Source organism: Perognathus longimembris, chromosome 3, assembly GCF_023159225.1.
Source record: "Perognathus longimembris pacificus isolate PPM17 chromosome 3, ASM2315922v1, whole genome shotgun sequence".
Lineage (NCBI taxonomy): Eukaryota > Metazoa > Chordata > Mammalia > Rodentia > Heteromyidae > Perognathus > Perognathus longimembris.
The window spans coordinates 62,567,506-62,590,156 of NC_063163.1; the positions used below are offsets into that span (position 1 = coordinate 62,567,506).

Here is a 22,651-nt window from a genome sequence, read left to right on the forward strand (position 1 = left end):
TGCTTGCCTCCTATACATGAAGCCCTGGGTTCAATTCCCCAGCACCACATATACAGAAAATGGCCAGAAGTGGCACTGTGGCTCAAGTGGCAGAGTGCTAGTCTTGAGCAAAAAAGCCAGGGACAGTGCTCAGGCCCTGAGTTCCAGCCCCAGGACTGGCAAAAAAAAAGGGGGGGGGGAGCTGGGAATATGGCCAAGTGGTAAAGCACTCTCCTCATATACATGAAGCCCTGGGTTCGATTCCTCAGCACCACATATACAGAAAAAGCCGGAAGTGGTGCTGTGGCTCAAATGGTAAAGTGGTAGCCTTGAGCAAAAAGAAGCCAGGGACAGTGCTCAGGCCCTGAGTCCAAGCCCCAGGACTGACAAAAAAAAAACAAAAACAAAAAGAGTGTTGATCGCAGGGACTAGTTTCTGATTTCCTTTTCTCCTATTTTAAGAAGTAGTGAATATGCTGTTATATAGGAGTTATAACTATCTTCAGAAAATAAAGGGGGAAAAATCCAAAAGATTAGAGAAACCAAGGCTAATGAAATGGTCCAGATTTGGTGGTATCATCTGTACCTTCTCAGTCACTCAGGAGTTAAGAATGCTAGTGGAGGTGGCACCATTATACATAAATACACAACTTCCAGCTGGGCTGTGAGCAGTGCATAAATCCGAACACAACCATGTTGAGGGCTAGGACCAAGTAAAATAGTGTCCAACCAGGTATAAAATGTAGTTAGGCAAATATAGCTAGCAAAAATGTAATTGTGTCATGGAAACCAGTGTTTTATTTCCATCTGTTATGTTAAGGATCAGCTGTGTGAAGTGGAAATAAGTGTTTTATTTTTCTGCCTTGGAAAGTTAGAGTTCTTGCCCATAGCACAATTGTAACTTCTCCCCCCCTCCCCCCTTTTTTTTTTTTTTTTGCCAGTCCTGGGCTTGGACTCAGGGCCTGAGGACTGTCCCTGGCTTCTTTTTGCTCAAGGCTAGCACTCTACCACTTGAGCCACAGTGCCACTTCCAGCTTTTTCTATATATATATGAGGAATCGAACCCAGGGCTTCATGTATACAAAGCAAGCACTCTTGGGCTGGGGATATGGCATAGTGGCAAGAGAGCTTGCCTCGTATACATGAGGCCCTGGGTTCGATTCCCCAGCACCACATATACAGAAAATGGCCAGAAGTGGCGCTGTGGCTCAAGTGGCAGAGTGCTAGCCTTGAGCAAAAAGGAAGCCAGGGACAGTGCTCAGGCCCTGAGTCCAAGGCCCAGGACTGGCCAAAAACAACAACAAAAAACAACAACAAGGCAAGCAATCTTGCCACTAGGCCATATTCCCAGCCCCCTTTTCCCCACATTTTTTATTGTTATTATAAAGGTTATATACAGAGGGGTTACAGTTACATAAGTCAGGAAAATAGTACATTTCTTTTTGAACAATATCACCCCTTCCCTAGTTCCCAGTTTTCCCCTTCACACTTAATTTCTAAGGAATAATCTAATCATTCGCATCTCTGTCTTTAGGACAAGGCAAACAATGATCATTTTTTATTCCCAAAGGCAATCTCTGTTTTCTTACTATAGTTTATTACCATAGAACTTAACTAGAGAATTGTCACTTTGAGATTTGTTAAAACAAATCTGGCTATATTGTTGGGGCTTCCTTGATACTTGGGGATCTGTGTGTCTAGCAAGCATCCTTGTATCTGGCCACTTTGAGGAAGCTGAGGAAAATGAGTAATGTGTGGAGTGCTTTAGGACCCAACCTTACTCACGAACCGTGAAGTTAAATATGTCACCAATTGTTGTGTTCTGACAGACAGAACTTGGTGGTTTTGAAAATAGGGAAATTGCAGCCCAAAAGAAGCCTGGGGTAAGATTACAGAGGGGTTTTCAGATCAACAGGAAGGGTAAAATCTTCGATAAATCAGTTGTAAATAAAAGGGTGTAATCAAAGGCCAGGTGTCTTTTGCACGGTGTATTTGAGATTCAAGAGAAAGAAATAAAATAATCTGAAGTACAGGTGGGATCTTATTAGGGTAAAATCTATTAGTGGTAATTATACTACAAGACATTACACTGGAACTGGTGTTGTTCTCAAGACAGTAAATGCAAATGCTGGAGAAATTAAGGCTCATGATATCATTCAAGTTCACATCAACGTTTAATTTATGTTAATTGCTAGCAGAAAGGGCTCCATTTGCCACACTTAATGCTCCTGAAATAATTCAGTTTGGTATCTAGTATTTATAACCTAAAACAGCTGTGCCTTGTCCTTACCCTCCAACTCAGACAAGGCTTCATTTGCCTTCATATAATTCCAGTAGGAAAGTCTTTGTGAACCCCACTAATGTAAGGGAAAGATTGACACAATCTCTAGTGCCTTGTAAGTCCCAGATTAAGCAAGTTATTAGAATTCTAGTGTAACAGGTAGAGATTCCTGCTGTTGCATCTTCCCCCTTTGTCTTCTCTTGTAATAGATAGTTTTAATTTAGGTGCAGTCTTTGTATTTTGAGTTTTGCTCACAACTAGTACTCTGCCACTAAGCCACATCTCCACGGCCCGCTTTTTGCTGTTCCATCGGAGGCAAGCGTCTCATGAACTTTCCTCCCTGGATCCACAGATCTCAGCCTCCTGAGTAGCTAGGATTACAAGCCTAAACATTGTCTCTTACTCATCCTATAGTCATCAGAATATCCATAAGCACCTTGCTTTCTATCTAGCAGTGTCACATGGTTTTGTATGTCACATGCTATCTTCTCTCTCATTTTCTGAGACAATGTCTTGCTATGTTGTCTAAGCCATGGCCTTGAACTCCTGACTTCAGTGATCCTCTTGCTTCTATAATATACTGACTACCCAAGTAGGACTTGAACCCACAGCAACAAAGTCACCAACACTCAATCAGGCTAGGAGTCTTTATTTAGCTGCGCAGCATCTGTTCCCCACCATCGGGATAGTGGAGGAACAGCCCTGAGCTTCTACTGAAAAGGCAACTACCGTGCACAGGTAGTAGTGTATGTGAAAGCAAGCGGGTATAGAAAAGCAGAGCTGACAGTTAGTGATTACAGATGATTACAATTTCAGTAAACAAGGCAATATTGATCAGAATACATACCAGTTTTCTGGGCTCCTCCCGAGTTTTTCTGCTGTTTACTGAATTCCAGTAACCCAGTGTTTTAACTCCCTAATTTACTTTAAGTCTCTGTTTCTGAAATTTCCCCATCCTCAACGAGGCTTTGGGGGGGCGGGTTATCACAGTTTGGATGTAACACTTCACCCTCCTAAGTAACTGAGACTATAGACACGAGCCACCTTGCTATTGCCACATGTGGTGTGTTATTTTTTGCACATGCCTGCTTTTCCATCCATTTAAACTAAGGCTGACTGAAAATATGTGAGTATTTATAAATAAGTGTTTCCTGCTAATGTTTTATTAAAGTAAACTTTACAGTAAAAAGGCACAATTTATGTGCTTACAGTCTAATGTTTTGTTTTGTTTTTTGCCAGTCCTGGGGTGGACTCAGGGCCTGTCCCTAGCTTCTTTTTGCTCAAAGCTAGCACTCTGCCACTTGAGCCACAGTGCCACTTCTGGCCATTTTCTATATATGTGGTGCTGGGGAATTGAGCCCAGGGCATCATGTATACGAGGCAAGTACTCTTGCCACTAGGCCATATTCCCAGCCCTCTAATGGGTTTTATATATCATCCACCCATGTGACTTAAGTATGGATATATTTTATTGATTGATCGATTGATTGACTGCTGATTCTGGGGCTTGAACTCTGGGCCTGGGGCTGTCCCTGAGCCTTTGTGCTGAAAGCTAGTGTGCTACCACTTGAGCCACAGTGCCACTTCTGGCTTTTCTGAGTAGTTTATTGGAGATAAGAGTCTCATAGACTTTTCTGCCTGTCTGGCTTTGAACTGTGATCCACAGATCTCAGCATACTGAGTACCTAGGATTACAGGTATGAGCTATCTGGCAACAGATAAATTTTTAATTTAAAATGGAAATATCTGGAGGAAGTAAAAGACTTTCAGGTATTTTCTGTGTTATGATCAACTGTGTATGCCACATGATGAGGTGTTTATAATTCTGATGAACTTCAATTGCCTAAAAACTTAGAAAATTTTCTTTCTTTTTTTTTTTTTTTTTGCTAGTCCTGGGGCTTGAACTTGGGCTTGGGTGCTGTCTCTGAGCTTCTTTTGCTCAAAGCTGGTGCTCTACCCCTTGAACCACAGCTCCATCTCTAGCTCTTTTGCTAGTTAATTTGCCTTATGAGTCTCTTGGACTTTTCTGCCTGGACTGGCTTTGAACTGCAGTCCTCAGATCTCAGCCTCCTGAGTAGCTAGGATTATAGGCATGAGCCACCGGCACCTGTCCAGGAAAACTATCATTATAAGGAAACTAGGCCAGTAGGTTAATATTCCTTAAGGAAGATGTTGTTACAGATTGAAGGAATTGGAAAGAAGAGACGTTTCTTATTATATGAGTGTCATGTTTTATAGCCTTGGATACTTGTTACTGGTATAAGTAATTAGGTTTTGCTTTTACTCTACCCCTTATAACATTTTTTCCACTTTTTCTCAATCTTTATGGTTTCATATGACCTATTTCCTCTCCAATATGCAGTGAAATTACAAAGCAGCCCCAGTTTCCCAGTCTTTGTGACTTGTATTCTGTCACTGAGTTGCAGTAGGTTGACAGGCCCAGCACCTACATAGGGGTGCAGGGTGTTGCTGGGTGGCAGATGGAACCCTTACATGAGGGTGCAGGAGTACTGCTGGGTTAACAGGCACAAGGGCTCAAGGGTTGGTCTGAACTCTGAATGGAGCCCCTGGCAGAAAGTGCAAAAATATGACTGGGTGACAGGCAGAGCCACTGAATGGTCCAGTGCAGGGGTGTGACTGACTGACAGGTGGAACACTTGCATGAAGATGTAGGGGTGTTGCTGGATGACAGGAGGACCCTGAATGGAGGGCATTGAGGTATTGCTGAGTGACAGGTGGAACACTTGCGGGTCCTAGGTTAATAGGTGTTGTTGCGTGAGAGAGCTTTTCCATTGGGTCAGTGTGTGGCTCCCTGCACTCAGAGCATAAAGACTCTGGCATGAGAGAAAGGACTCCAGGCTGGCCCATGGCTCCTGGACCCCTTCATCAGGTTGTGACCTCAAGAGAAAGAGGGAGAAACTGCCAGATGTGAGGACTAGAGGGTGTGGCTTTCTCCTTCAAGAAATAGCATGTGGTTTTTTTCTCCTGGACAGCTGTAACTGACCTTACTGGATCCTCCCTCTCTCTGTGAAGTGCCCAGTCTGTAACTGTGTCTCAGTGCAATTCCCTGGTCCTGAATTTCTGTTTCTACTATAACTTAACAACCTTAACCCAACTCCCTCCAACTTTCTTATATGTGCTTAGGTGATTTAAGTCTTTAATGGAATGAGGGTAAGGAGAATGCAAGTAGAGTGATTTTATTATATACTGAGTCAACAGAAGCAACATCGCCAGTGGTTAGACCATGGCATCCTCAGAGGCCAGCTTTCTGAGTGCAGTGGCCATGACATGAAGCTCATTAGAGATGAACTGAGAGATAACCATAGGAAGTCAAGGGTTTTTGTTTTGTTTTTTTATGCTAGTCCTGGGGCTTGAACTGAGTGCTTGGTTGCTGTCCTTGAGCTTTTATGCCACAGCTCCACTTCTGGCTTGGTAGTTAATTGGAGTAAGGTTTGTCTATCTGGGCTGGCTTTGAACAGCGATCCTTAGGTCTCAGCCTCCTGAGTAGCTACACTTATAGATGTGAGCCACTAGTACCTGGCTAGTTCTTGGCAGTTTTAAGCCTAAAAGAATAGAAATATTTAAGTTTCTCCACTCATCATACAAGCTAGTGGCATAGCACTGTAAAGGAGCAAGGCATGTTGAAGCCCTGGGTCTCATATAGGAACAAGATGGATGTTTGTGGACAGTGGAGTGCCAGGTACCAATGCTCAGAACTTGTCAACTGTAATAGCATAACCACCCGCAATTTGAGATGGGTTGTAGGTGATGTCAGTGTTATAGGATGGAAGAGTCAAACAGGTGACCCCAACTCTGATCTGCCTCACCTGAGCACTCACAGTATTGCTAGACATTATTGTCCAGGAGTCCTTACTGGTGACAGGTTTTTGTAAGTTATTCCTGAGTGCGGTCCCTTGAAGTCTGGCTTTGATTCCCTTATCTGTCCCTAGACTGCTGTTGCCTTTTCATCCAGTTCTGCCTTTTTTTTTTTTTTTTAATCTTCTCACTTCTCGCTCTTGTTCCTTCATGTACTTTGGAACACAGATGTCTCCTGTCCTCTGATTTGGACAGACAGTTCTTCCAGGTTTCTGGTGCCCCTTGTGTTTGGATTCAGCACACCTTGACTGCTCCATACTTGTGAGCTCTCTCTCTCTCTCTCTCTCTCTCTCTCTCTCTCTCTCTCTCTCTCTCTCTCTCTCTCTCTCTCTCTCAGGAACCTTATGTCATTCCAAACCTCCTTTCTCACTTGCTTATTTTGGGACTCTTGCAAATGTTAGCTGGTCATTTGCTTCCAATAACCTTCCCATCTGGATCCTAGCATCAAGGCTCAGCTCACGTTTCTCTCTCTCTCTCTCTCTCTCTCTCTCTCTCTCTCTCTCTCTCTCTCTCTCTCTCTCTCTCTCTCTCTCCCTCCCTCCCTCTTCAGAACTGAGGCTTGATCTCAGGGCCTGGCCACTGTCCCTGACCTTCTTTTACTCAAGGCTAGCACTCTACTACTTGAGCCACAGCACCACATCTGACCTTTTCTGTATATGTGGTAATGAGGAATCGAACCTAGGGCTTCATGCATGCAAGGCAAGCACTTTACCACTTAGCCACATTCCCAGCCCTCTTCTCTTTTTGCCAAAGAATCTTCCTAATACTCCCACTTTGATATGAGATGTCCCAGTTCAGACTTTCCTGTCAATTATTCCCAATGTAGGACACTTGACACACGAGGCAGTCCTGGATTCTGCAAGCTGCCCCTGTGTCCAGAGGCCTCCTCACTGCTTCAAGTATGTGTGCAGTTAGTATTTACAGAAATAGATGTGATTCCATGTTCTGGTCTAGGTCACCCACCTCCCCTCAGTTGTCAGTTTCGGCAGTAGACAATATGAGTTGGAATTTATTAAGTGTAGTTCTAACAATAGGCACTGTCAGGAGAGATCTAGAGAAATGTTACAGTTACAAGTCCTACCTCGGGGTGGTTTTACTGAAATAAAGGTATTTTGCTAATGAAAAACACACAGGGATCATAGATACCATGTACATTTCTTTGTCTAGAAAAAAGGAGCTTCTAGGGGTGACTGAATGCTCTTGCTGCTCTAAATACTAGTAAGATGAGGAGGAAGAAAAAAACAGTTCAGGAATGTCAGTAATGTAACAGGAAATCAGATCACAATGGCTTTTGGGTGTAGCAGTTCCTTGCCTTCCCCCCTTGTTTTTATTTTTATTTTTAATTTTTTAAAAGGCTTTTTAAAAAAAAAGGACTGGAGGCATGCTTAAATAGTACAGTATCTACTTAGCAAGCCTTGAGTTCAAATCCTGGTACTGCCAAAAAGAATAAGATAAAATAAGCACAGGCCTGTCATTTCTTTCACCTGTTTAAAAAAAAAGGCATTCAAATAAAATTTGGTCCAACTCGAAAGTAAACCAGCTGTTTACCTCTTAAAAAGTAAGATTTAGGGCTGGGAATGTGGCCTAGTGGCAAGAGTGCTCGCCTTGTATACATGAAGCCCAGGGTTTGATTCCCCAGCACCACATATATAGAAAATGGCCAGAAGTGGCGCTGTGGCTCAAGTGGCAGAGTGCTAGCCTTGAGCAAAAAGAAGCCAGGGACAGTGCTCAGGCCCTGAGTCCAAGGCCCACGACTGGCAAAAAAAAAAAAAAAGAAGTAAGATTTAAAGTCTCTTCAATGTTGAAGGTGTGACTCAGTGGTAGACCTCTTGCCTGGTATGTGCAAGGGCCCGGGTTGCATCCCCAGCACCACAAAAAGTATAAATAAATACTTAAAAATAAAATGACCTTGACAAGACACAAGCTGGCTATACCATGTTGTATCATAGCCCTGTTCTATAGTCTTGTCTCCAGTTACTAAAATAGGGTGTACCCTTTTGTGTGCATGAAAAGGCAACCCAGATGACGATCCTTAACATTTTAGATAAAGAACTGGCTGGGGATATGGCCTAGTGGCAAGAGTGCTTGCCTCGTAGATAAAGAACTGGCTAACTTTTTCTAATAGAACACATGTATATAATGCATATTAAACAGAATATAGATGTAACAGACATCTACTTTTCATAACAGAACAGGGTCATACTGCACATGGTTGCTTGTGACCAGTTCTCTCCTGTCGCTTTGGGTTAGGCTCTCTTCTCTTCTTATTTTCCTCATCTACTCTCCTGCCCAGTCCATCCATGCTGTCCCACCATCCCTCTCTACTTCCCCTGCTCCTCTTGGTCCAGGTCTCTGTGCCCTTGGGGACCCTAGTGTTCACTGGACACCCTTCCTGCCCCCTTTCCCCGGCCAGCACAACACCTTTCTTCAAGGAGCACTCTTTCTACCAAAGGAGATACCAGATCTTTTCTGGAAACTTCCTCCACTGCTTTTAGGATGGCACTCTGGATTAAAGCTTCAGACTACCCTTTCTGTCCTGTTCTGGTCCTGCCTTGCTGAAGGATGCTTACTCCCCTTAAAGGCTGACTTCATGTCTGTGGGTCAGAAAAGTCTTTTCTGATACCTTAGTCTAAATCAGATCCCTGTTCTTCATTAAACTGTCATATATAATAGTATATGTAAGAATGTGTGGGCAGGTAGTGGTGCATTTTATTGACTATCCAGCTCCCCTATAGGCCTTCTTGGTCTGGGAGGTAGCATTAATCTTGCTCTTGCCATCACTTGCTAGGACTCAGAATTGTGTTAGCTTGCAGAAATATCCAAGTTACAAACATATCATTGGAAATATTTTCATATTGTTTACTGTTGTTGATAGGTTTTTGTTGTTATTGTTGTTGTTAGTGGTGGTGGTTTTTGGTGCTGTTACTGAGGTTGAACTCAGGGCTAGGACCCTGTCCCATAATTTGTTCTGCTCAAAACTGGCACTCTACCACTTGAGCCACAGCTATACTTGTGGCATTTTGCGGGGGAATTGGAGATGAGTCTCATGGACTTTCTTGCCTGAGTTGGCTTCAAACTGCGATCCTCCTAGTTGCTAGGATTGTAGGCATGGGCCACCAGTCTAGCCTTACTGTTGTTTTAAAACATAATTTTAACATCAATTATTCCAGTAGATAATTCATAAGTTATCATTAAGGGCAGGTAATGAGCATCTTTCCCCATAAATCTGTATGGATATCATTGGTTTCCATAGAATAAATTTTAGAATGAAATTGTCAGGGTAAAGGAGCATTGTTACAGTATTTATTTCTGTTTTTCTGAGTTATTAAATTGTACTTCTAAACCTGCCAGCAATAAATATTATGATTACTACTAAGCAAAACAACAAACAACAAACAGTACAAGAAATGTATCCAATGCCTAACGTATGAAACTGTAACCTCTCTGTAAATCAGTTTGATTAAAAAAAAACAACAAACAACATCTAATTGCTACCTATTTGTTGGTCTCACTAAGTGTCTATAAAGTTTTTTAGTTAAGGGCTGAGCATCAGCGCCTCACCTGTAATCCTAGCTACTCGTGAAGTTGAGATCTGAGAATCCTGGTTTGAGGCCAGCCCATACAGATAAATCTGAGAGGCCTCTTATCACCAGTAACTTCCCCAGTACTGGGGCAAAAAAAGAAAAAGAGCTCACTAGCAATGTATCTTTTCCATTCTCCCCAAATAGCCTCTATGTGTGAGTGGTACAGGTCCTAGGTTGAAGTTTCTTGCACTTTCCTTCCTGGGCTGACCTCAAACTGACCCGCCAGACCTCAGCCTCCCATGAACTAGCTAGCTAGCTATTGGTTGAGAAAAGGTCTCATGGACTTTCCTGCCTAGGCTGTTAGCTTCCCATTTTCAGCCTCTCAAGGAAATGATTTTTTTAAATAGTTATATGTTTTCAATTTGTAGTTTCTCTCTCTTTCTCTGTCTCTCTCTCTCCCCCCTCTCCCCCCTCCCCCCTCTCTCCCTCTCTTTCCCTCTCTCAGTCTCCTCCTCCCCCTCCCCCCTTCCCCCCTCTCCTCTTTCCTCTCTCATGTGCTGGTCCTGGGACTTCAATTTAGGGCCTAGGCACTGTCCATAAGGTTTTTTTGTTTTGTTTTGTTTTGTTTCCCCCCTTGACAGTTGTTGGGCTTGAACATGGGGTGTGGGCACTGTCCTCAAAGCTCTTTTGCCCAGGGCTAATGCTTTACCACTTTTAGCCACAGTACATTTCCTGCTTTCTGGTGGTTAATTGGAGATAAGAGTTTCATGGATTTTCCTGCCCAGGCTGGGTTTGAATTGTGATCCTCAGATTTCAGCCTCCTGAATAGCTAAGATTACAAGTGTTGAGCCACCACTGCCTGGCTTCTATTAGCTTTTTTGCTTAAGGCTTAGTTAGCACTCTATCACTTGAGCTACAGCTCTACTACTGGCTTTTGTTGGTGCTTACTTGGAGATAAGAGTTTCATGGGTTTTCCTGCCCAGGTTGGCTTTGAACCACAATCCTCAGGTCTGAGCCTACTGAGTAGCTAGGAATACAGGTGTGAGCCACTGGTGCATGGCTATAATTTGTAATTTTTTATAGTTAAATTACTTTGTTAGTGGACTGATTTGAATTTTGGTAAGTGTTCCTAATATCTTCCGTAAATAAAGTGTGGGACACTATATATAGGACCCTTTTCCCACAGTACCATCTCTGAGCACTACCTTAGCACCCAGCCTCAATCTATATCAGGAGTGGGAGTTCCTTGCTGCTCCAGGTATAAGAGGCAGATAGACTCTGTTGAGGGAGCTTACTGGCCATCTCACTGGAGAACCGAATGGAGTTGGCAGTAGCAGATCCCTAGCCAAAGGCTTACTCTAACCACAGGTAGCATAACCACTGGAGGTGGGCAGGATGTGGCTGGCATGACAGTCCTGTGGCATTATTAAGGATGTCATTTGTCTTTCTGTTCTGCCATCAATTAACCTTTGCCTGTACCAGATGACACTTCTTCAACCAACGTTCCAAGTGATAGGCAGGACAAGGACAAGGAAGCTACTGCTTAAGTCCTGGCTCTTTCTCAGGGTACTTCCTCCAAAGTCCCAGCACTGAGGGAGCTGAAACAGCCTTGGAAATGGGTCACTCCCAGTAAGATAGGGAAGATAGAAAGTGTGGCTTCTGTTAGTAATCCACAGTAGAACCACTTGTCCCTGGCCGTGTCACCAGGACAAATGGCTTACGTTGTCATTCTTTAGATTATTGGGCTAACTTCTACTGCCTCCAGAGTTTCCCAGCAGACCAGAAAGAGTGTCTCTATGGTGGCCAGTACAAAGTTGGTACACACAGAGGTGGTGGTTCAACCTCAGGACCATATGTCACCAGCAAAGTAGCCAGAGAACTGAGCCTATTTTATGAAATAATAGTATCATCTTCTTACCAGTGTCTGGCTGCTGGTCGCCTCTGCCATATAGCTCGCACAAACAGTTGCTTAAACTCAGGGAATGTGTGTGCCTGTGGCTTTCATATATGTTTGGCTGATTATGACACTGAGAGAATGATTGATCATGTGATAGAAACAAAGGTGGTTTTCTACTAAAGTAAATGATTAACCGAGAATTTTCCCTAGCCCATAAGTAAATATTCAGTGTAAATTTGAAGTAACTTTATTGGTTTTCTCAAGGCTTTTATTTAGCCAGAGAGCCTTGTAAAGCTTGGCATTTGGCATCTAAATGACCCAAGAATGTGGACAAGCAGAGTGGAACAAATTGGACTCAGTGCCAGCTGTCAACCTCAGAGTGACAGGAGGCTTCAGGAACACTGTGTGTGGCTGTCACCTTCGGTTTCTGCTTCCGTGCCACATGGTTTTACTCAATTGTGCTGTTTTGCTGTTTTCAGTTTTTCTGGTATTTTAAGCTAGAACTGTTAGAACAGGAGTCTTCTCCCTATAGCTGTGACTGTGTTGGCAAATCTTGGTGTGATTGTTTCAAATTGGCCCTATTCACATCCCTGCCTTATAAGATTCTCAGAAGGAAAAGGAGCCAGACAGCAGAATCAACACTCATTTCTTAGGGTTTCATTAGTAGCTTCAGAAGTCTTCCCAAGACAGGAAGGTATGTCCCTCCACCCCTCTCTGATTCTCCCTCCTTTCTCCTCCTACTTTCTTTTCTTTTTCTTTCTTTCTTTTTTTCCAAAGCATCGAGGGGACTGAACTTAGGGCTTTTCACTTGTTAGGCAAACACTCTTTCACTTGAACCACATCTCCCCATTTTTGTTGTCATTAATTTTATTTTCTTTTTCCTTTGTATTAGGACTTGAACTCAGGACTTGGGTGCTATTCCTTGGTTTTTTCACTCAAGGCTGTTGCTCTGCCACTTGAGCTACAGCTCCCCTTCTAGCTTTTTGGTGGTTAATGGAAGATAAAGGTTTCATAGCTTTCCTGCCTGGGCTGGCTTTGACCTTAACCTCCCGAGTAGTTAGGACAACAGGCATAAGCTACCAGAATAACATCTTTCCTTTGTTCATGCCTGCCAGGACTATAATCCTATTTAGATCAATTATTAATTAATAGTCTCATGGACTTTCCTGCCTGGTCTGGCTTTGAACTGTAATCCTTAGACTTCAGCCTCCTGAGTAGCTAGGATTAGAGGTGTGAGCCACGCACCTGGCTCTAATCCTCTTAACTTATGATTCTCACATAACTGGGGTGACAAACATGTCATTATGCTTAGCTTTTTAATGGTTGAGGTGTGTATTGAAAGCCTTTTTTTTTTGGTCAGGCTATCTTTGAATTTTGATCCTCCATATCTCTGCTTCCTGAAAAGGTAGGATTATAGTTGTGAGCCAGGGCCATTGGTGTCTGGCTTTCCTCCCCCATCTTCTGCCCCTCACCTTTTATATGGCTTAAGATGGTCTAAGAATAGTTTTTTTGTTGTTGTTGGTTGTGGGTCTTGAACTCAGGGCCTGGTTGCTGTCCCTAAGCCTCTTTGTGCTCAATGCTAGTGTTCTACCTCTTGAGCCACAGTGCCACTTTGGCTTTTTAGTGGTTAGTGGTTGATAAGAGCCTTGTGGGGGCATTTCCACCTGGGCTGGCTTCAAACTGTGATCGTCAAATCTTAGCCTACTAAGTAGCTAGGATGACAGGCATGAGCCACTGGCACCCGGCTAGAAATAATTTCTAATAGCAAAGGTGAATTTTTATCTTGGGCTTGTCTTGGTTCTAGTGTCTACCTAAGTTATGATATTTATGGGTATCAGGTCCTCAAGGCCTACTATTTTTTTTTTTCCCTAAATGGTTTCAAATCCTCCTGCCTTAGCCTCTTTCATGCTGGGGTTGCACACAAGATGAGCTAGAAAAAAATACAAATTATAACATAATTTGTATTAAACGAAACTAAAATTTACTTACAAAGAAACTGGATTCCAGTGGCTCAAACTTGTTATCCTAGCTACTTAGGAGGCTGATATCTGAGGATCACAGTTCGAAGCCAGTGCAGGCAGTAAAGATCATGAATCTCTTATCTCCAATAAACTATTCAGAATAAGCCAAAAGAGACACTGTGGCCCAAGTGTTAGTCTTTTTTTTTTTTTTTTTGGCCAGTCCTAGGCGGTGAACTCAGGGCCTGAGCACTGTCCCTGGCTTCTTTTTTGCTCAAGGCTAGCACTCTGCCACTTGAGCCACAGTGCCACTTCTGGCCATTTTCTGTATATGTGGTGCTGAGGAATCGAACCCAGGGCCTCATGTATACGAGGCAAGCACTCTTGCCACTAGGCCATATTCCCAGCCCCAGAGTGCTAGTCTTGAGCAAAAGCTCAGGTACAATGCCCAGGCCCAGAGTTCAAGCTCCATGACCAGCAAAAAAAAAAAAATTCAGATGGCTTTATTGGTGAAGTATGAAATAATTAAGAAATACCAGTAATTCTAACTAGCAAATAAAGCAGGGAATAGTCACCAATTAATTTTCCTAGGTCAGTATTAGTGTGGTATCAAGGTTTGACAAAGCCATTGTGAGAAAGAACTACAGACCAGCTTTTCAAGTATCTTTTACATTTATAATATATATTACCAAGTATTATGAAGTGGTATTCAGTTACAGGGTAATTTCATCAGTGTAAAGTAGGATTTATACCAAACATGCAAGGCTTGTCTTGTTTAACATTAGAGAAGCAGTGTAACAAAAACCAAAACCATTGCATTATCTTAGTAGAGAAGGCAAACACTTCACCAAACCCAACAATCATCAATCACAAAAACTCACCAAAGTAGGAATAAAAGGGAACTTCAACTTGCTGAAGCCACCTGTGTAAAATTCTCAGCTAACATTCACATTTAAGGATGAAACACAAAACACTTTGTTTTCAAGATTGGACTTATGGCAAGCATGGGTACCCCCCACTTTGACCTTCTATTGAAGGTCTTTCTCCAGTGTCCCTCCATATATAGAAATTTAAAATGTGATTTTGTGCCTAGCAAGTTCATGACCTTTAAACCCCAGGATGACCAAAAAATAAATAAATGAACTTTACTACAGCACTGATCAGTGTGAAATACTTAGAAAATATAACAAATGATATATAATATCTGTATCCTTAAAACTACAAAGTCTTCCTGAGGATCAAATCAAAGAATAGTTAAATAAACAGAGATTATGTTCATGGATCAGAATACTTTAATTTTAAGATGACAGTTCTCCTTGATCTTTTCTATAGATGGAAGATAATCTGCAATTAACTACCAAAGAGCTGGAATTGTAGCTGTGGTTCAAGTGGTAGAGACCTAGCCCTGGGCAAAAAAAAAAAAAGTTGAAATTGACAAGCTTATTTTAAATTCATGCTGCATATAAGACTTAGAATACCCAAAGCAATTTTTTTGTTTTGTTTTGTTTTTGCCAGTCCTGGGGCTTGGACTCAGGGCCTGAGCAACATCCCTGGCTTCTTTTTGCTCAAGGCTAGCACTCTGCCACTTGAGCCACAGCGCCACTTCTGGCCCTTTTCTGTATATGTGGTGCTAGGGAATCAAACCCAGGGCCTCATGTATAGGAGGCAGGCATATCCCCAGCCCCCCAAAGCAATTTTTAAAAGATAGCTAGAGATTAGGCACAGCAGCACACCTGCATTCCTGTGCTACTCAGAAGGCAGAGATTAGGAGGACTGAAGTTTAACGTCCAGCCCAAGGAAAAAATTCAAGAGACCTCATATCAACTAATAAAAGTTGGGATACGGTGGCATGCATTTGTCATACAAGAATCATCAAAATACGGAGCTGGGGATATGGCCTAGTGGCAAGAGAGCTTGACTCGTATACATGAAGCCCTGGGTTCGATTCCCCAGCACCACATATATAGAAAATGGCCAGAAGTGGCGCTGTGGCTCAAGTGGCAGAGTGCTAGCCTTGAGCAAAAGGAAGCCAGGGACAGTGCTCAGGCCCTGAGTCCAAGGCCCAGGACTGTCCCCCCCCCCAAAAAAAAAAAAAAGAATCATCAAAATACAACCATTAAAGTTAAAGTGTTAACATTTTCATATATATGCTTCCAGCTGGTGTGTATGTATCTTCTTTTCAGAAGCAAAACATACTGAAATCACAGGGCTGGCTGGGGTCATGGCTTACGTGTGAGAGCACCTGCCTAGTAAGCACACATAGTCTTGCCACTTTTGATTTTTCCCTAAAAGCTGTAGGTTTATCAATTTCTGAGTTGCTTCCATTTTCTTTTCTTTTGTGTAAACCAATGAGTTTATTCATACCGATGTTAGTGAACTGCCTTTTTCTCTCTGAGTCCCTCGCGGGATACAGGATGTAGGATGCAGGATGCCTGCTGGTTGTTTGCAAAGCTTTGCTGTTTCTCCTTTTATTTTCCTTAGTCAATAGCATGAACTGTGCCACTAGTTGGACCTGCCTCCAGTCCTTTTGGAGTTCCAAAAATTTGTTTCTTTTGGTCTGTGAAAGGCTGGGGACTGAGTGTCCTCATTCTGGATGGCCTTCCTTCTGGTGTGGCGGGCTATGGTGGACTCTGTCTAGTGGGTAGGTATGTGTGAACATAATGATTCATGATTCATTGGTAGCCATAACTAGCCAATCAGCACAGGCTCACCTCTGGTTCCATCTTTGGAAACAGAGGGCAGAGCGGGCAGAGGAAGCTAGAAAGGTCTGTCCTTTTTGAACTTGTGTTTTTTTTTTTGTTTTTCCGTTGTTGGTTGGTCATAGGGCTTAAACTCTGGGTCTGGGTGCTGCCCCTGAGCTTTCATGCTCAAGGCGAAAACTCTACCACTGGAGCCACAGCTCGAATTCCAGCCTTTTTTTTTTTTTTTTTTTTTTTTTTTTGGTGCTTAGAGATAAGAGGCACGCACTCTACCACTAGGCCATAAAACTGTAACCCCTCTGTACATCACCTTAACAATAAAGAAATGGGGAAAGAAATTAGAGATAAGAGTCTCACAGACTTTCCTGCCCAGGCTGGCTTGGAACATGATCCTCAGATCTCAGTCTCCTGAGTGAATAGGATTACAGGCATGAGGCCTAGACACCCAGCTGGGATTAGTTTTTTAAAACTGGTTTGTTTACCTGAAAAGAGGGTCTGGGAAACCCTTCTGTAAACACATGCATCTTCAGGTGATAAGGATCCACACCCTGACTCTAGCAGGGCTGATAACTCCTGTTTGCCTTCACTTCAGTGTCTTTGAAACACAGAACTCTTGCACTTTCTTATCTAAATTGACCTTGTGTCTTTGTGTAGTGTCCCTCATCTCATTTCTGTGATTCCTTGAGAATCCAGTGAGTTAGTACAGGTTCCTAAAAGCCTATAATCCCAGCTACTCAGGAGACTGAGATCTGAAATCACTTGTTCAAAGTCACCCTAAGCCAGAAAAGTCCCAGAGTCTCTTAACTCCAATTAACCACCAAAAAGCCAGAAGTGAAAGTGTGGCTTGAGTGGTAGAGTGACAACCTTGACTGAAAAAGGTAAGGGACAGTGCCCATGCCCTGGGTTCAAATCCCAGTGTACACACACACACACACACACACACACACACACACACACACAATTTGAACTAAGAACACTTTGACAACAAGTATAAATCTTTGGTGTAGGCCTTTGAAGGGCAATCCTCAGATCTCAGACTCCAGAGTCATTAATGCCCAGCTGGTAGAGTCTACTTTAAATTTTCATAGGCTTGGAAAGGTGGGCAAATATATATTTGTATGGTTAGAATGAGAGCTAATGCATGCAAGGTCCAGGGGAAAAATCTTTGTGTTATGTGAGGCAGAACTGCAATCTGGCAGGGATTGAAAGCTTCTAGGCCCAGGAAGAGAGAAAAGGCATTATGTTGGGAGCATTCTACAATGTATTAGATGTTATGCCCTTGAGCCGCAGAAGTTACAAACCTAGGACGCAGTGGAGACCTCTGAGAACACACACATCAAGTACATGCGTGCTCCTCAGGTTAATTGCACGAACCCCAAGGTGCTCCAGAGGTCCTGACTCCACTGGCCTTGGTTGGGTTCTGGGCATTGGATTTTTTCCAAAGCTTCTCAGCTGGTGTGAGGACAGACGGTGCACTGTCCTCTAGCCTGTTCTATCCCCTTCACAATGGGGCCAATCTTTTTTTTTTCCCCTTCCAGTTCATTGTTAAAATAAGGCCATGTTCTCTGAGAACTAAAGTAGAATAGACAATTTGAGTGTAGAGCTTTGTCCTCCACAGCATAGTTTGTGGACCTCTGCAAGTTTGGAGCTTCCCTGTTTGCTGTGCTGTGATCACATAGTTTTGGGGACCCAGGAAAGTGCTCTGAGCCCTGTCAGATGTAGCCACGTGCAGTCTGAGCATGTGTCAAAGCACTGCCCCAGAGAGATGCTTGGGCAGCAATAACAGATAGAAACTGAGCATTTGAACAGGTATTAAATAAGACACATTGGGGTAACAACTGGAAGAGGATTTGCCCCACTCCCCCAGCCTGAAATGTGCACACCAGAAATTCTTTAGATCTGTGGGTGTAGCTTAGTTGTACAGCTTGAGCTTGAGCAAGACCCTGGGTTTGATCCCCAGCACCACAGAAATAAAAAACAAAAAACAAAGGAATTTCTTCACAAGAGGTTTAATTATGGGACATTTTAAACATATTCAAAAGTACACAGGATGAAATAATGAAGTCTTTCATACCCACTGTTCAGCTTCCACAATGATCCATGCATGGCCTGCTCCACTGGACTTCTCTTCTACCTCTCTTCCTCCCAGACTCTTAAAATAAATCCTGACATCAATCAGATGCTTTGTGTGTGTTGGGGGAAAGGGGCTATATGTGCATGTGTGGGTCCAGAGGCCCAGGGGTTTGAACTCAGAGCCTGGACACTGACCTTGAGCATTTTTGGCCAAGACTGGCACTCTCCTACTTGGGCCACAGCTCTACTTTAGCTTTTTGGTAACTAATTGGAGATAAGAGTCTCACAGGCTTTCCTGCTCTTGGGTGGCTTTGAACCATGTGATCCTCAGATCTAAACCTCCTGAGTAACTAGGATCACTGGTGTGAGCCTGGTATTATTGGATCCTTTTTTTAATGCTCCAAGAATCAAGGGCACCTTCCTTACCCACTGATGGTGACAAAAACCTTCATGGTAACCAAAGTAATTCAGAGACAATAGAGCAGTCATATGGGAAGCACTTTTTTGGTCTCTGCTGTGGTGAAGTGAGTGTGATGGTCTGAGTTGCCTGAAAGGGGTGGCCATATCTGGGGGGTTGAGAGTGTGTGTGTGTGTGTGTGTGTGCGTGCATGTGCGTGCTTATATAATAAGATCAACTCTTCTGGGGGGCAAGTGTGAGCTTCCATCCCTGTCATGTAATAGGAATACAGTATTTTCTAGAGAGTGTTCCTGGTGGAAAAGCCATCCTCCCTTTTCTTCCTTTCTCAAGGAAGCCAGATCCATGTGCAGACAGATGAACTCTGGTCAGGCTGCCTGATGGCAGGAGTCCTAATTACATGCAGCTAAGCTCTGGGTTTTAAGCAGCTCATTTGTGCCCATATAGCTGTATTGGAGAGAAGTTTGTGATGATTCTCCCTCACCTCTCACCCCCTTAAAATCACCTCCTAAATAGAAGCAAGGTTTTATTAAGAATACTGTAGGAACTGGGCACCAGTGGCTCATACCTATAATCCTAGCTACTCAGGGGGCTCCATTTCTGAGAATAATGAGGAAAAAGCTGAGCTGGATGTGTGGCTCAAGTAGTAGAACTCCAACCCAGCCAAGAAGCTGAGTGAGTGCAAGTTTGGTTACCAAGTGGAAAAGTCTTTTGAATTTCTGAATATTGGTTTTCTGTCCGTCTTTCTTTCTTTGCAGTGCTTCCTAGGTAAATTGCCCTGTACTCTGAGGCAGTGAAGAGAGAGATTTGGTTTTCTTCTGCTTGTAGACTCATCAGCTGTAGCTCTGAAATGAGGCCGGGCTAGCTTGGGCAACGTAGTTTCTGATTAAAGAGAAGAGAGGAGAGGAGGGGAAAGTAGGGGAGGGCAGGGAAAGGATAAAGATAAGGATAGGGAAGTTAAGCCTGTTATTGTTTTGCTTTTGAGAAAGATTAGAAATACTTAAAGAAGCCTGGTCCTGGTGGCTCACACCTGTAATCCTAACTACTCAGGAGGCTGAGATCTGAGGATCAAGGTTCAAACCCCAGAAAGGAAAGTCCTTGAGACTTTTCCCCCCCCGCCAGTCCTGAGCCTTGGACTTAGGACCTGAGCACTGTCCCTGGCTTCTTTTTGCTCAAGGCTAGCACTCTGCCACTTGAGCCACAGCCCCACTTCTGGCTGTTTTCTATATATGTGGTGTTGGGGAATTGAACCCAGGGCTTCATGTATACAAGGCAAGCACCTTTGCCTAGGCCATATCCCCAGCCACCCTTGAGACTCTTATTTCTAATTAACCACCACAAAGCTGGAAGCGGAGCTGTGGCTTCAAGTGGTAGAGAGCTAGCTTTGAGCAAAAGAGCTCAGGGACAGCATCCAGGCAGTGAGGTCAAACTCCACGACTGACACCCTTCCCCGCACCCCCCCCCCCAAAAAAAAAAAAAGAAAAAAGAAATCAGGAATACTAAATAGCTTAGTATGTACATACAATTCATGGAGAAAAAAAGGCCTTTCAGCTGTCTCTCAGGGCTATAACAGTGAAGGTTAGGTATGTCTACTCTATAGCAGGCACTGCCTACAGTGCTAAAGATGTAAAAGGTCAGCAGGTAAAATGGAAGCCTAGGGATTGAGTAAGGGACAACCCTCCTAGAGGGTTCTGGTTCAGGATCCAGGCTCAGGTCATCTGGCACCCTTACTTAACCTCAGGGCATATGTGTGTGGTGTAGGGATTGAGGAAAATTAATCAGAGGGACTCAGAAGGCCTAGAGAGCACCAGTACCTCTGTTCTAGGTGAAGAATCTCAGAATATTCTTTCTTAGCCTCAGTGTTCCCCTGCCCCAAGCATGTGAGATCTGCCCAGGGGGACTTTTGCTCTCCCCACTAAAACCCATATGGCCTCATCTGGGACCATCTTGTCTCCTTGGAGCTCCTGAATCTTATGCAGCACTTCATCAGCCTCCATGACAGTTTTAACTGCTTTCTGTGTCAAAGCCCAGTTTTATTTACCTTGCTTCTGTAGTAGTAAGTTCCTTTGGTATTATTGCTGACTTATCCAAACAACCACACCTTACAAGTGCCCTGGGTAGGGTCCTTTAATCTAGGCCAGCAGAAACTGCCTGCATTGATTTCTATCTATAAGAAGCATTTTATTTTATTGATTTTTCTTTCCAGTGTCTGAGCTTGAACTCAGCACCTCATGTTTGCTTGGTTGGTGCTCTACCACTTGAATCATGCTTTTTTTTTCTTTTTCCTTTTTTGGAAGATGGAGTCTTGTGGACTTTTCTACCCAGTCTGATTTGGGAACCACGATCCTTCTGGATGTCAACCTCCTGAGCAGCTGGAGCCACCAGCACTTGGCTTTAAAGAGTATTTTTTAAAAGTGAAGTTTACTTTCTAATTGCATACTAAGTTTTTTACCGACACCTGAGAGGATATCAGTTTCCTCAGCAAGTCTCCTCAAATCAAAACTAGCTGACCATCCTATGTATAACTGAATTCAAGAAAAAATTGACCCCATTATGAGTGAAACTAAAGCAGCTTAAAATTCCCTTCTTCAATGAGGCTGCTTTAAAGAATGAAGAGAATCTTGAAGAGACCCTTAATCAAAGAGAAAGCATCTTACACAGTTTCGTTATTTGTAGCAAAATGAATCATCTTCGTAAGAGGAGGTGTTGTTCCTGATGACCCCTAATCCTCCTATTTTTCAGACAATAGGGAGCTGATATTCTTGAGCTAGGCAAGTATCTAGTACAGTTGTCCCTAGCTGTTCTCTGGGGTTAGTTCCAGGACCCTGTGGACACTCATCTTTTGTGTAAAATAGTGAAGTATTTGCATATAATCTATGTACATATCCTATATGCTTTTTTTTTTTTTTAACCAGTCCTGGGGCTTGAACTCAGGGCCTGAATACTGTCCCTGGCTGCTGCTTCTTTTTTTCTTGCTCAAGCTAGCACTCTACCATGTGAGCCACTGCACCACTTCTGGCTTTTTTTCTCTATATATGTGGTGCTGAGGAATTGAACCCAGGGCTTCATGTATAACAAGGCAAGCACTCTACCACTAGGCCATATTCCCAGCCCCTTCTATATATTTTAAGTTGTCTCTTAGGCTTACAGTCAATGCAGTATAAGTACTATGTGAATAACTGTTAGTACTGTACTGTTTAGAGAATGACAAGAAGTCTGTACATGTCCAGTACAGATGCAATTGTATTGAAAATTTTTTTTTCCTGGTTGGTTCAATCTGCAGCTGCAGAACCTATGGAGAAGAGGGTAGAATCAGATTGAAGGTCATGAGGAACACTTAAGCAGCTCTTCAGAGAACATGGTTTTCCCTGCTTGGGAGGGTTGATGTAACCAGGCACCATGCCTACTTTCATCTCGCCAGCTGTCATCCATGTGCCAGACATTTTGCGAAGGCCTCCTCTCATGATTAGTCACCTCCCTGTAACGAGCTTCTTAGAAATCTGGGAGGGGAAGCATTTATAATGTAGATGAATTTGATGTCAGTTTTGCACAAGGTTCTTCTCTGGGACCTGGTGTGAATTTTTCCCATAAGTAATTGGGAACCATAATTGTTCTTAGATCTGGGTCTAGATATAAGGCCTTAAACCCTGTTAGCATTCTCCTTTGTCTTGATGGTTCTTATCTGTAGGATCCTAGACTAGCTGGAGGGAAGCAAGTCAGGCAGTTGTGACTGGTAAATATAGCTATTCAAATGTTGTGTGGAGCTTTGTCACTATGGGTTTTCCTACATATTTCTGTGACCTTTACTGTCTAGTCCTTTGTGCTGGAAGTACATCAAACTATCTGGCCATTTGTGTGTGCATGTGCATGCGCATGCACGTGTGTATGTTAGTACTGAGGATTGAATTGGGGGCTTCACATTCTTGCTTAGCTTTTCCACTTAAGGCCAG

The 22,651-nt window shown here is 43.2% G+C and overlaps 1 protein-coding gene and 1 long non-coding RNA gene across 2 annotated transcripts in view; one reads left to right on the plus strand and one right to left on the minus strand.

Moving 5' to 3' along the window:
- The window catches only part of Lats2 (large tumor suppressor kinase 2), a 78,963-nt gene that overhangs the window by 15,666 nt on the left and 40,646 nt on the right, over positions 1-22,651 (plus strand). The window lies entirely within an intron of this gene.
- Positions 19,680-20,944, minus strand: LOC125348441. The gene is made up of 2 exons (XR_007210370.1): positions 20,018-20,944; positions 19,680-19,805 (listed from the first exon to the last, which is right to left on the minus strand). It is a non-coding gene; the product is annotated as an uncharacterized LOC125348441 (long non-coding RNA).